We start from the raw sequence: 13,133 nt of genomic DNA on the forward strand, positions 1-13,133 counted from the left end.
GGGCCTAAACGTGGCAGCTGCCCACAAAGTGCTGGGCAACTGGGGAGCAATGCTGGTGGGGACAACGTTGGAGCCTCTCAGGCTCTGAATGATTACACTGTCCCCCTGAGCCTCTCAGGGCTCTAAACAATTGTGGCACCAACGTTGGCGTCCCCCCTTTGGGGACTCGAAATGAATAAATGCCCCCTTGAGCCTCTCTGGGCTCTTAAACACGAACGTGGCACCTTTGAGCCTCTCTCAGGGCTCTAGAACCAACAATGCCCTTGGGTGCTGTGGAGCCTCGCAGGCTCTGTAGAACAAATGCCCCAAGAGCCCCTTGGACTCTGTAAAAATGCGGCCACTGGTGGAGCCTTCAAGGCTCAAAACAAACTATGCCCCCTTCTGGAGCCCTCGTGGCTCAAAGAAAGACTGCCCCTCTTTGTTGGAGTCCCACTCGGCGGACTCTCGAGACACCAATGCCCCCAAGGCGAAGCCCCACTCACCGGGACTCACGAGGCAGCTCCTCTCGGTGGCGGTCTCTTCTCCACCCGGTCCTGCTTCTGGGGGCCGGGTGCTGGTAGTGGCAGCGGGCGGGGCTCTCTTCCTCGGGAGAGCCCCGCGGGGGGAGAACCAGCACGCTTCCCTTCTGCTCTGGGCTTCCCTTCTCCGTGGAGCCCGGAGCACGAGCAGGCCCGCCCCCGTCTTCCCGGGCTTTGCCTGGCTTCCGGGTCACGCTGCAACCAATAGCAGCGCGGCGCTGAGGGGAATGGAGGCGGGACTTCCGGGTCGCCGTAGGCAGAGCGGCGGCCCGAGGGAGACTTCACGATTCTGGGCAATGCCGGGTGGGCTCCGGCTTCTTCAATAAACAAAACGAGGTGGCACTCGTTATGGCGGCCAGGTCCCTGGCGAGGTGGGCACTCGCCAGGGGACTTCAAAATCGGCCAATCAAGCAGGCACACGCCGGGTGGGCACCGGCCGAAAACGACAGCGCTCCCAAGCACTAGGGGGTCGCAATAAAGCGCGCTCAGCGCTATAAGCAAAACGAAGCACTCCCAGGCGCTAGGAAATTCAGGAAGCGCTCACCAGCGCTAGGGACAACAGAGTCCAGCACAAGTCCTTCCAGGGGGGCAAGGCTGGGCCCAGAGCCAGCACACTGGGTCTCCAGGCAGGGAGACACCCCAAGTGGCGGTCCTTCTGGCCCCAGCAGCGGCACAAGCCCCCTCTGGCAGGATTCCAAAAGAAGAACATTTTCAGTGGGGACACAGCCCCTTCTTATACTGACAAATCCTTTGTTTCAGGGTGCAGGGTGGGGGGAAAACCAGTCGCAGCTGGTTCTGGAGCACTCTTGATGGCCCAACCACCCATTTCATTCACTGGGGAGGCTAGGGTCGTTAGACACACCACAGGGGGGCGGAGCCAGCATTGTGTGGGGAAAACCCAGCCCATCCAGGACACAGGTACACTCCTCCCACACATCCCTCATGCTAATCTCCCACTCACCACCGGGCAGACCCATCCAGACTTCCTGGAGCCTGGCATGCCAGCCAGCTCCAGCCAATCACGCTCCAGCACCCTCACTGCACACATATCTCAATGTCCAGAAGTAGCACTTCCCAACTAGACACAAACATGCCGCAGACACCATCTTGCAGCATTCACTCTCACGAGTTTATACATACTAAACTCGAGCCTGTACTCCCCACGCATCAGGAACTACCAGGGACACACACATTCCCCATGCATTCCTATGGGAGGGCAGGCCAGCCATACTACATGCGCGCACTTTCACTCTGGGGCCCAGGGAAAAGTGCGCAGAGACCCAAAAATCACTGACACAGGGTCACAAATAAGGCAAAAAGTCTAGGGGTGAACCTGCCCTGCGGGCCAAGTCCAACAGTGCCAGTCTGACCGCAGTTTCGCCAGCAAGTCTTGGGTATTGAGTGGTTCATTTCATGTAGTTTCTCGGGGGTGCGGTACCAGTACGTCGAAATTTTCATGAAAGTCTCTGTGAGCCCAGTGTGGTAGGCTGAGAGTCGTGCCCGGTAGGAGATGTGGTCCCAGTCAGTATGGCTCAACGCTCTCCCCAACTCCCGCTCCCACCGCTCTCTCCCAGGATTGTAGATGTGAAAGGGGGGAGGTTGCAACAATTTATAAAGGTCGGATATAAGCTTGGCGTCCGATGAGCGAGTTACCAGCCAGCGCTCATATGCCGTGAGTTTCCGGTCCGCCGATGCCCGCACCTGTGGCTGTAGCGCCCAGTGGCGTGCCTGCATATATATCATGCGCTCCGTCTCGGGTAGACCGAAGTCCCGCCGTAGATCCTGGAAGGAGACCGCACCCTCCGGCCATACATGTGGAATAGGGCGGAGCAACGGGCCGCTCGCCAGAGCTCAAAGGCTCCCGGTTCCATACCTGGGCTAAAGTCCAGGTTACCAACTATTGGCGTGAAGGGAGAAGGAAAGGTGGTGAGGTAGTGCTTGGTGGACACTGAGTCCCACACTCGGAGCGGGACCCGCGTTACGAAGGACGCATAGAGGTTGGGGGGGCGTTAGGCCCTCCGCAGGAAGGGCACCTCCTGCAGCGTCCTTCCCGCCACCGCCTGGTCCTGAAACAACCAATGTTTGTCCGATTCCCACCGGCTCCATTCTACTAAGTAGCGCAGTTGAGCAGCTTGAAAGTACTTGTGCAAGTACGGTAAACCAAGGCCACCAGACTCCGGCGCTAGCGTGGCTATGGTTCTCTTGAGCCTAGGTTTACGACCCTGCCACACAAAGCGTGTGATATCAGACTGAGTCTGGCCAAGCCATCCCTTGGGGGGTTGCAACGGGAGAGCCCAAAAGAGGTACAGGACTTGCGGCAGAAGGGTCATTTTTACCGCGGCCACCCTGCCCAGCAACGACAACGTGCCCTTGTCCCAACGGGCCAATTCCTCCTTGATCTTTTTACTCAAAGCTGTATAGTTGGCCGCGACCATAGCAGGAAGAGAGGGTCCTAGGAGAATCCCCAAATAGGGTACCTGATCTCTGGACCAACTCAGCGGAAAGTCTCTCTGCAAGTCAGCCCTGGTGGCGCCGGACAGCGAGATGTCAAGGGCCGCCGACTTCCCAAGGTTTACCTTGAAACCCGCCACAGTTGCGAAGGTTTCCAGTTCAGAAAAACAAGCAGGCAACGACCTCCTGGGGTCGTCGAGCGTCAATATCACATCGTCCGCGTAAAGACTAAGGGTGTGCTGGAACTCCCCCATACGGACACCTGTGACGTCGGGGTTCTGGCGAACTCTTTGTGCGAACGGCTCCATATAAAGAGCGAAAAGCAGCCGCGACAATGGGCACCCTTGTCTGGTGCCTCTCTCTATCGCAAAGTGCCGGGAGCTGCATCCGTTCACCCTCACCACCGCGGACGGGAATCGGTAGCAATTGAATACCAGGTGCCTGAACTTCTCACCTATGCCAAATTTGCCCAATACCTTCTCCAAATAAGGCCAATGCACTCTATCGAACGCCTTCTCCGCGTCGATGGAAAGGAGCATACGTTCCCCGGGTATCCGCGAGGCCTTCTCCAGTATATGGGTCACCCTTTTAGTGTTATCGACAGTCTGCCGGCCCGGGACATACCCGGCCTGATCCGGGTCAACCATACCCGGGAGGTGGAGTGCCAGACGTGCCGCTAAAATACTGGTGAAAATCTTCAGGTCTGTATTCAGAAGCGAAATCGGTCGGTAGGACCCGCATGCAGTCCGGTCCTTGCCTGGTTTAGGGATCACCGACACCGTCGCTTGGAGGAACTCCGGAGGGATAGCGCCCGGTTCAAAGAACGAATTAAACAGGCGCGTCAAAGTGGTGCGAGGTCCTGGCAAAAGGTCTTGTAAAAGAGAGGGATAAAACCGTCGGGCCCCGGGGCTTTCCCGTTTTTGAGTCGGGAGATAGCCGTGACCACCTCTTCAATCCGAATCTCCCGCTCAAGATATTGGGCCTGGTCCGGCGTTAGGGACGGGAGCGACACCGACTCCAGATAATCTGCCTCGGATCGCGCCGAGGGGGGAACGCCGGCGTAGAGGTCAGCATAGTAACCACGGAAAACGTCCGCGATCTGGCCATCCTCCGTGACTGTCCCTCCAGTGGGGACCGCTAGTTCCTTCACCCGGTGCTGCTGGTGCTGCACACGGAGTTTATGCGCCAGAAGCCGGCCACATCTGTCGCCGCCGGTGTAGTACCTATGTTTCAGGCGAAGTACAGCGTACTCCGCTCTGTCCATATCAAGCGCGGACAGGAGTTTCCTGGCGGCCTTAAGTTGCCTCCAGACACGAGGGGCTCCAGTCCGTTGATGCACCTGTTCTAGCTCCCTCACCTGGCGTGTAAGTTCGTCCTTTTTAAGCTGGCGTTCTTTATTCTCCGCCGAGGAGATGGCAATAAACTCGCCGCGGAGCACCACCTTCAAGGCGGCCCATTGCGTCGCGCGGGTGGTGTTGTCGTTGTCATTAATACGCTTATAGTCCTATATGAACTCTCGGACCTGTTTCACCACAGATTGCCTGTGCAGCAGAGTGTCCCTGAGGCGCCAGACCCCTCTCGAGGGAGACACCGGAGGCAGTCGGAAAGTGCCCTCCACCGGGGCATGATCTGAGAGAGACAGGACCCCTATGTCAGAGCCCGAGGCCAGTTCGTACATCGGGCCCGTCACCAAGAGATGATCCAACCTTGCATAGGATTTGTGGGCGTGGGAATAATAGAAATATGCGCGGGTCGCGGGGTGGAGGCGGTGCCACATGTCGTGCATATCAAGCTCCTCCAAACCGGTACGAACCGAGCCCGAGAGCTCTCCCGATTGTAGGCGCCTCTGCACCGACCTGTCCAGGGGTGCATCAAAGACCATATTCAAGTCCCCCCCAATCACGATGTGTCTGTCAGGAGTGGATGTCACGTCTTCCAATGCCCTGTGTAGAAACTGATCCTGATGATCATTGGGGCTATATATGGAGCCTATAGTGAACATCAGACCCCCCACCTTGATTCTATATGCCAAGAGCCTCCCCTTCTGTTCTGCTACCTTCTGCATGACCTCCCCCTTGAACTTCCTAGATATCATGAGCGCTACCCCTGCCGTCTTGGAGGCGCAGGAAGAGAAAAGCTGTGTGGGGAACTTTGGGGTCCGTAGCCTGTGACAGTCTTTAGCTAGCAGATGGGTCTCCTGTAGAAGACAAATGTCTGCCTGTGAGTCCTCCAAGAGGGACAGTACAGCCTTCCGTTTAACCGGGTTATTCAGCCCCTTCACATTCAAGGTAACAATCTTAAGGGCCATCAGGGAGGGGAACACCAGAAAACGCTCATCAAGGCGGACGAGGCCCACCGGGCTAAACTCAAAGGCAGCAGCGAGCGACCCCAGCACACAGTGAAAGCAAACCGCCCCGTAGCACAGTACAGTCCCCGAACCCCCGAACCCCCAACCGTGTGAACCCCCCCCTCCCTGGAACCCCACACTCCCTCCTTCACCCCCGCTTCCCAGGGAACCCCCAAACTCCAAACTCGCCCGTTCAACTCCCCTGCCCACCCCCCACACCCCAAACCAGTCAGAATACTTCATTGTCCCAGTCCGGTCCTCAACGGACAAGGCTGTGGAAAGTTGTTCAAGTGGACGTCCAGCCACCACCTCCATCACCCCCGCCACCCCCCACCCCCGGAACCCCCGCACCTGCGTTGAAGATAGGCTACTGCAGACTCCCCCCGGAGCAAGTTCAGGCCGTCAAGGCCACATCGCCATTCGTCATAGTCCTGGAGGCCTCCTGTATGGCGCTGGACATTTCTGCCCGAATTGTAGGCGAGTCAGGTCTCGCAGGTGGCGGGGTTCGCCGTTCCCCGACCAATTGCCAGCCATCTCCCGTGCTCCGCCTGCGACGAGGCGCCGGGGTGTCCGTGTCCGATGCAGTGATTCCTAGCACACCGCATACATCCTGGAGGGACCGGAGCTGGTGCAAAGTTCCATTCCAGCGAAAGATGAGGCGGAAGGGGTGCCCCCACGAGTACTGTGTGCCATGTTCCCTCAAGAAGTCCGTAGCAATTTTAAAGGCCTTCCGTTTCTGCAGTGTTATAGCGGACAGGTCCTGGTAGAGGGTCACCGGGTGATCTCTGAAGCGGAAAGGCTGTTGCCGCCGTGCCTCACGAAGAATCCGCTCCTTCAAGGGGAAATCTGGCAAGAAGGCTAAAATGTCCGGAGGAGGCGCTGAGGCCCTGCGAGGCCAACCAACTCTGTGCGCTCTGTCGATCCTAATTTGGAAGTCTTCGATCTCTCCCAGAATTTCGCGGAACAGGGCTCCTAACTAGGCGGCCGTGTCTTCACCCTCCTCGTTGAATGGAACTCCTCGGACCCTAATGTTGTTCCGTCTAGACCTATTTCCAAGGTCTTCGGTATGGGCTTGTAGATCGATCTGCTGGTCCCTCAGCCTCAGGACCTCCTGTTGCAAGTGGGTGATTTCTTCGTCCCTGGAGTGGCCAGCCTCCTCCACCGTGTTCACTCGCTCTCCCAGGGAGTCCACCTCTCTCCGGACCTCCCGGACCTCCCCGGCCACCTCTTGCTTCAAGGCCTGAAAGTCCTCCCTCAAGGAGCTGAACAGGGACTCCAGGAACGATCTAGTCACCGGGGGCTCCCCGCCTTCTGCGCCCCGAGAACTAGTCGGGGGGCTCGGAGCAGGTTGGTTCCTGTCTTGCCTCGGGGCGCCTCTTCCCAGCATGTCCGGCAAAGTCCGGTCGCCCTTCTTCTGTCCCCTGGCGTTCGACATCGCGGAGGGGTGGGGATCACAAAAGCCCGCGTGCCGTGGCGAGGAGGCGCTACAGGCCGGGGCCGCAGTCAAGCAGTGGGTGGCAGTCCACACTGCTCGCGCCGATGTGGGTCCACTCCCAGTGAGGTGCCCCCGCACGCCTTGAATGAGGGCAGCTCCAAGGGGTTGATGCCACTGCTTCGCTATCATCCAAAATGGCCGTCCGTTCCGGCCCTGGGAACCAGCGCTGGTGTGGCGTAGTCTCGTCTCCAGGACTGTGTGTCACACCGCACCAAGCTGAAGTCGGGAACTACCGGTACACAGAGGGTCCTATTGGACAGTCCTTCCAGTGATCACCCCAGAACCCACATCCAGAGATTCCGGCTAGGCCCGTTCTCGGGGATCGCAGCAGTCCTTCCCCACTGGTCCAATCGAATATCAAGTAGCCGGGGGCCAGTCTTGCGAATTGTGCAGCAGTCGGAGCCGGAGAGGGGTTAGGTCTCATGGGCCGCGAAGGCGACCGTGGGCGCCAGAGGGCCTGGCAGCGCCCAGCCGCGGTTAAAGGCGGGGCTTAGGGCCGGGCCACGTGGTGCAGGCCCCGCGGCCTACCTGATCCCCGGGCTCGCGTAGCTACTTCGTCGGCTCCGCCTCCGCTCCCACCGCCAATGCGGCTCCGCCTCCGCTCCCACCGCCAATGCAGCTCCGCTCCGCCGAGGAGGGTCGTCCCAGATCACAGCGGGGACGGTCGCGGTGTCGAGTCGCCAGCAATCTGTTGGTCCACTCCGTGTTACTGGCTCCCTTCGTTCGGTTACCGAGGCCTCGCAATCGAGGGGTCCTCGGGTCTTCCGGCGAGCCCTCCGGCGGCCCTCGCCGCAATTGGTTCTCAAGCGGCTCTGCCGCCGCAGCAAGGAAGCCGAGGGCCGCGGACCGCTCCACACCACCACAGGGAGTACTGGGTGTGTTTTCCGCTCGATCCGGGGGAGATCAGCGGTGTAGAAAGGTGCAGGTTTTCCAGGGGCTCGGGAGCTCACGGCAAGAGCGACCTCTCAGCCCGCCATCTTGGCCCCCATTAAATTATTTTTAGAAGCAAAATTGATAATAGAAAATGTGTTAATAAAGCTTGTTAAAGAGATTCTGCAATCAGGACACCACCTGAAAATTGTATACTTCAGTGAAGAATATTTCAACACAAGACTTTAGGGGCAATTTCTTTGATCGTTTCGTTTTTCGATTCGAATCGTTTTTGAAGATGCAATACTAATTATCACTAAAGCACCTTATTCCCATAGATTTGTTTCAAATCTAGTTAATTTTTCGCCTACATCGTGAGCATCAAACTATTCAGACCTTATGAAAACTAAAAGGCATGAAGTTATAGGTAGGCTTTATTCCATCAAACAAGCATTGGCAAAGTTGATAGGTGCAGCTTTTATGGACAAACGAATGTAAAAAACAGGCATTCACAACTACACTTTAAGCACAATCCTTGGCTCACATTCTCTGCATCGGTGAATCATTAAGTATAGAAGTTTCTGCCAGTGCCTAATATTTCAAGTATGAAATATTCAGACTTGCCACAAAGCGATACAAGCCTGCATGAAAGGTGAATACAAACAGTTATCTGCTCACTTTTTGGAATTTTTTAAAGATACACACGCACTTCTCCAGCATGGGACAGCTGAAATTTTTGCAACCTGCCAGATGGCAGCCAATGCAGCTGCAGCAGGCACTTTACAGGGCTTTTATAGATGGGCTTTTCAAACACGTGGCCTAAAAGCTATGCATAGCACTTTAATTAGGTTGCAAATTGATTTAATTAATAGATATAAACCAATGCACACAGCAATTTACTGGTGTGTAAATAAGAACTCAAATTGTTTTTATGAGCTATAAAATATATCTTATATTTCAATCACACTATAAATCGATTTTTACCAGTAGAATTTTGTTTTTCCATAGGTAATTGGCCGTTGCCGAGCTTTTCGAAGTCATATGTTCGAATTACAAATAAAGAAGCTTTTAAGTGCATGGACTCATAGGCTGATTCGTTTTATATGGATATGTTGAGAATGATCAAACTATTGTAACAATTTTAATAATCACACAATAAAAAACAATTCCGCTTCGGGTTTAAAGCACAAATGTTGTTTATCACATTACAGACTTTCTTATTTGACAATAGTAGGAAAACGTAGCAAAAATATTGCTTTCTGTGTAGAATGCATATAGGAAAAAAAGAACTGAATATGACTAACAGCACAGGAGAGATTATTTTTCAGGTTTAGAATAAACCCTTGTGCATTCAAATGGAAGTACTTTCTGGAATATGAATTACATTTCGCCAACTGATAGCATGATATGGGAGAGTAATGGTCCTCCGGGTAGAGTCAAACCTAAAGTCACTCTATGTATGTTTTAAAGAATTGATTAAGTTTGCCATTCAGAGAGCTGTACTGTCAAGCCAGACCCAAAAAGGGACGTTTACCGTACCTAGTTAGGCTAATTCTACAAAGAAATGCAAAATAGTCATGTACTGATATTTGCGGAATGTTGATTAAGCACATACGACTTTGTGGGTCACTTACATCATGTGGGAAGCTGTAAAAGAATACAGTGGGATTTGCGGCAAGCATTTTTCTAATGCATTTAATGCTAATGCTGCAATCTTTGTATATTAGTACCATAGCATATGAAAAAACTGGGGCTAGTTTTACACCAATAATTGCTGAAAAAGAAAAAAAAACAACTAGCACATTTATATTAACACTTGTGGTAATGTCATGATAAGTGGTCAGTTACTGAATTGTAGATTACAGCAAAACATCCATCATTCTGCGGATGACTAATAGTGGGGCAATGCTCATTTCTCCAAAACAACAATACCGCACAGATCCACTGTGCATAAACAGCAGAAAGTAGTCCTGCAAGTGCTTCCACCAATGCCCTAAAAACACTTTTAGAATTATTTAAGGTAAGCTTTTCTGATATCACCCGGGAACTCCTTCTCAGAGTTCCTGATACAAAGGCATTCATAACCGTGATGAAGGCGGTAATGGGATAACAGGTATCACAAGTAGGGTTGCCTTAGAAATTAGGAATTACGGATATATGGGTAATTTGATTCACAATTCTTCCTAGTATTTCATCCTTTGGCTTGCCTTGCCTTGAGCAGGCAGTGTCCCCGAGTAAGTGTTTAGCGGTAGTAAGAAGTTCAGGAAAGTGTAGCATTAAGGGATAAGCACATTTTAGGATTCCAAGAAGGATAGCATTAAATCTTATAATTGAGAATTAGAAAGAAAAATATCATTCACTCAAGGAGCGCCAACTTTGAATTAGATGATGGGAAGGTGGAGGGGAGTACAATACAGCAATACATTCCTACTGACTATGCTCCTCCCATCTGTGCTGGTGCTAAATTAACTAATTATCTAGAAACAATATAATTTCAGTGGCATGTGTTTGATCTAAAGGCCAGGCTCTGTTGTAAAACAATAGCTAAACCTGACAAAGCTCTGGCTCACACAACTCGATAAACAAAGAATTATAGATCTTGGAGGGCAAACAATTATTTCTTGTGGAAGTGCACAACTTCTGCCTAAACAATACATGTTCTCCTATTCACGAACATGTAAGTGAAGCCAAAATCACTCTCTAATACTCCTGAAAGCACTTTTTTATGTTGATCTCAAGAGGTCGGTCAGCAGCTGCATTGTTAAACCAGACATAAAAAGGTAGAGTAATAAAAAGACCAGAATAAAACTTTGAGTTTTGCTCATCCGGGCACAGTGGCAGAACTCGGTTGTCTATAGAAAAATGTAATAAGTCTTTTGAAATTCTGATAATTTAATTCATCTGATACTTTTTATTTTAATCCAGTCCCAAATTTCATCATTTCCATCACTGTAATTTAGGAATACACCATACAAGCCTCCACCTATATTATTTATTTCAGCTACAGATCTGAGTTTTTGCTAATGTCTGCCACATACCTGGATTGACCATTTCTAGCTAGAAGAACACAGCACCAAAAATACAGTCTGTTTCTCCTCCGATACAGACACTGACCTTGGGGAAAAGTAGTTTCCCTTTAGATGTGGATTGATTGCATGATTAGTGAGAACTTTTGAGGTGTGTGTTACTGTAATACTAAATTCTAGCAGTTCTTTTATATTTACAGGCTATGTTGGCAATAGTATTCTATGAGTCAAAGAAGGAATAATGTACAAAACTTTTGATGAATTAGACTACCTAAAACTATAAGCAGTATGCATGTTTTCTATTCTTATTTACAGTGCAAAGTTTAATTTATACTGTTTTAGAAGTCAAAAACGAGTATTCTAAATAGAGTATGAAATTAATTTAAAAGGTGTTATATGCATCAACCACCGACTATATCTTTTTTTACTTGCACTACAGCATGATTAAGGATTTTATGGCCAAAATAAACCTATGATACAAAGTTTGAGAAATTACGATTTTGGGTGTAGGTAGCCTTAATCAACTGAAAACGTTTATGTTATAAGTTAAAGCGTCCAAAGGATGGCACTTGTATTATAAGGAAATTGTATAATCATGTAATGTGTCAATATACTTGTTCAATGCAGCTACTGCGAAAGCGGCTCAATGTCAGATTTAAATAAACAAAAAGGATTATAAGAATGTACTTGGTCTTTGTGCATATTTTCAAACTTCACTGAAAGGGACTACTTGCCAATCTGGAGGGAAATGGAACAAGCATTTACAATGCAATGGTTTTGCCTTTGTTAAAGTTAGAGCTATTGGCATTGCTCTTGACATTTTTATTTATGTGTTTTTTTTAAAACATAAATAAATGGCATTGTCATTTACGATGCAACTAGCTTTATCTCTCGCAAATGACACACACAAACACCCACAGAGAGCCCCCCACACACACACACAGAGCCCCCCCACACACACAGAGCCCCCCACACACACACCCACACAGAGCTCCCCCCCACACACACCCACACAGAGCCCTCCACACACACACCCACACAGAGCCCTCCACACACACCCACACAGAGCCCCCCACACACTGCAAGTCCTACACACTGCGACCCCCATTTCAATAGATGTGTGATGCTTACCTGGTACTAAATTGGTCCCTGCATGGCTGAAAGGTTGAAATGGTGTAGGAGGCAAGGGGACAAATGTGAGCATGGAGAGAAAGGAGTATAAGTTTAAGATTAGTGACTAGGTGAAAATAAAATCAGGAAGGACACAGGGTGGTCTTTCCAAATTAGATGGTCTATTTCAGGTAGAAAATGTCAGTAGGTTATTTGTGTTCTTAAGGGGGGGATAGGTCCAACCGGCACCATAATCGGACGTTTATTGTTTATACCCATTCACAACAGGCAACTAGGCAGGATGACCGTCTCAAGGCCCAATCAGCAGTGAAGCAACAAGGTCCCTAAACCTCCGTAAAAGCATGTCTAACACTGAGGGGCCCTCCTCAACACACACAGGGCTTGATAGAACTTAATTAGTTCCATACTGACAATTATTGCCAGACCAAAAATGTGTTTAAAACAGTAACATACACACTTGATATCTAGGAGAGCTGACCATGTAGCACTGCAGACCCCAATTTTACCCCCATTTTTGCCTGCACACCCTAGAAACGACCACATACAACATGTATACACTTTACGCGTTTAATAGCAGTTGACTAGGAAGTTCAGAAAGCTTTTTACAAGCGAGTAGTCCGCCTGCTCACGTTTTTTCTGGGTTTTCCGCTGCTCGGTTCGCATTTTTAACACGAAAAGCAAAAGGAAAAACACAAACAGACTCGATGGGCTACTCAACATATCTAATAATATACAACCGGATATTTGCGTGTCTAAAGTTCAAAAATGGGTTTTGGCAACTTCCAACTGAGCGTTGAAGGGACTGACTGAGAAATGTGTGTCTCCGAGGCAGGGTGAGAGTGTAAACAAGCATTTACAATGCAATGGTCTCGGCAATATTAAAGGTAGAGCTATTGGCATTGCTCATGACATTTTTTTTGGGGTGTTTTTTAAAAAAAATCATAAATAAATGGCATTGTCATTTACATTGCCAATAGCGTAATCGTTAAATAAATGGCCTTGTCATTTACATTGCCAATAGCGTAATCGTTAAATAAATGGCCTTGTCATTTACAATGCCAATAGCTTAATCGCTCGCAAATGCATGACCTATTGCATTTTACACCCACACAGAGCCACACACACATAGAGCTGCACTCTGAATCTGCACTCTGAATCTGCACTCTGAATCTGCACTCTGAATCTGCCTCTGCAGTCTGAATCTGCCTCTGCAGTCTGAATCTGCCTCTGCAGTCTGAATCTGCCTCTGCAGTCTGAATCTGCCTCTGCAGTCTGAATCTGCACTCTGAATCTTC

General features: G+C 50.5%; 1 protein-coding gene across 2 annotated transcripts in view; it reads right to left on the reverse strand.

Moving 5' to 3' along the window:
• DUS1L (dihydrouridine synthase 1 like) overlaps positions 1-13,133 on the reverse strand; it is a 245,163-nt gene that overhangs the window by 93,944 nt on the left and 138,086 nt on the right. The gene's annotated exons all lie outside the window — the stretch shown is intronic.

Source organism: Lissotriton vulgaris, chromosome 7 (assembly GCF_964263255.1).
Source record: "Lissotriton vulgaris chromosome 7, aLisVul1.2, whole genome shotgun sequence".
NCBI lineage: Eukaryota > Metazoa > Chordata > Amphibia > Caudata > Salamandridae > Lissotriton > Lissotriton vulgaris.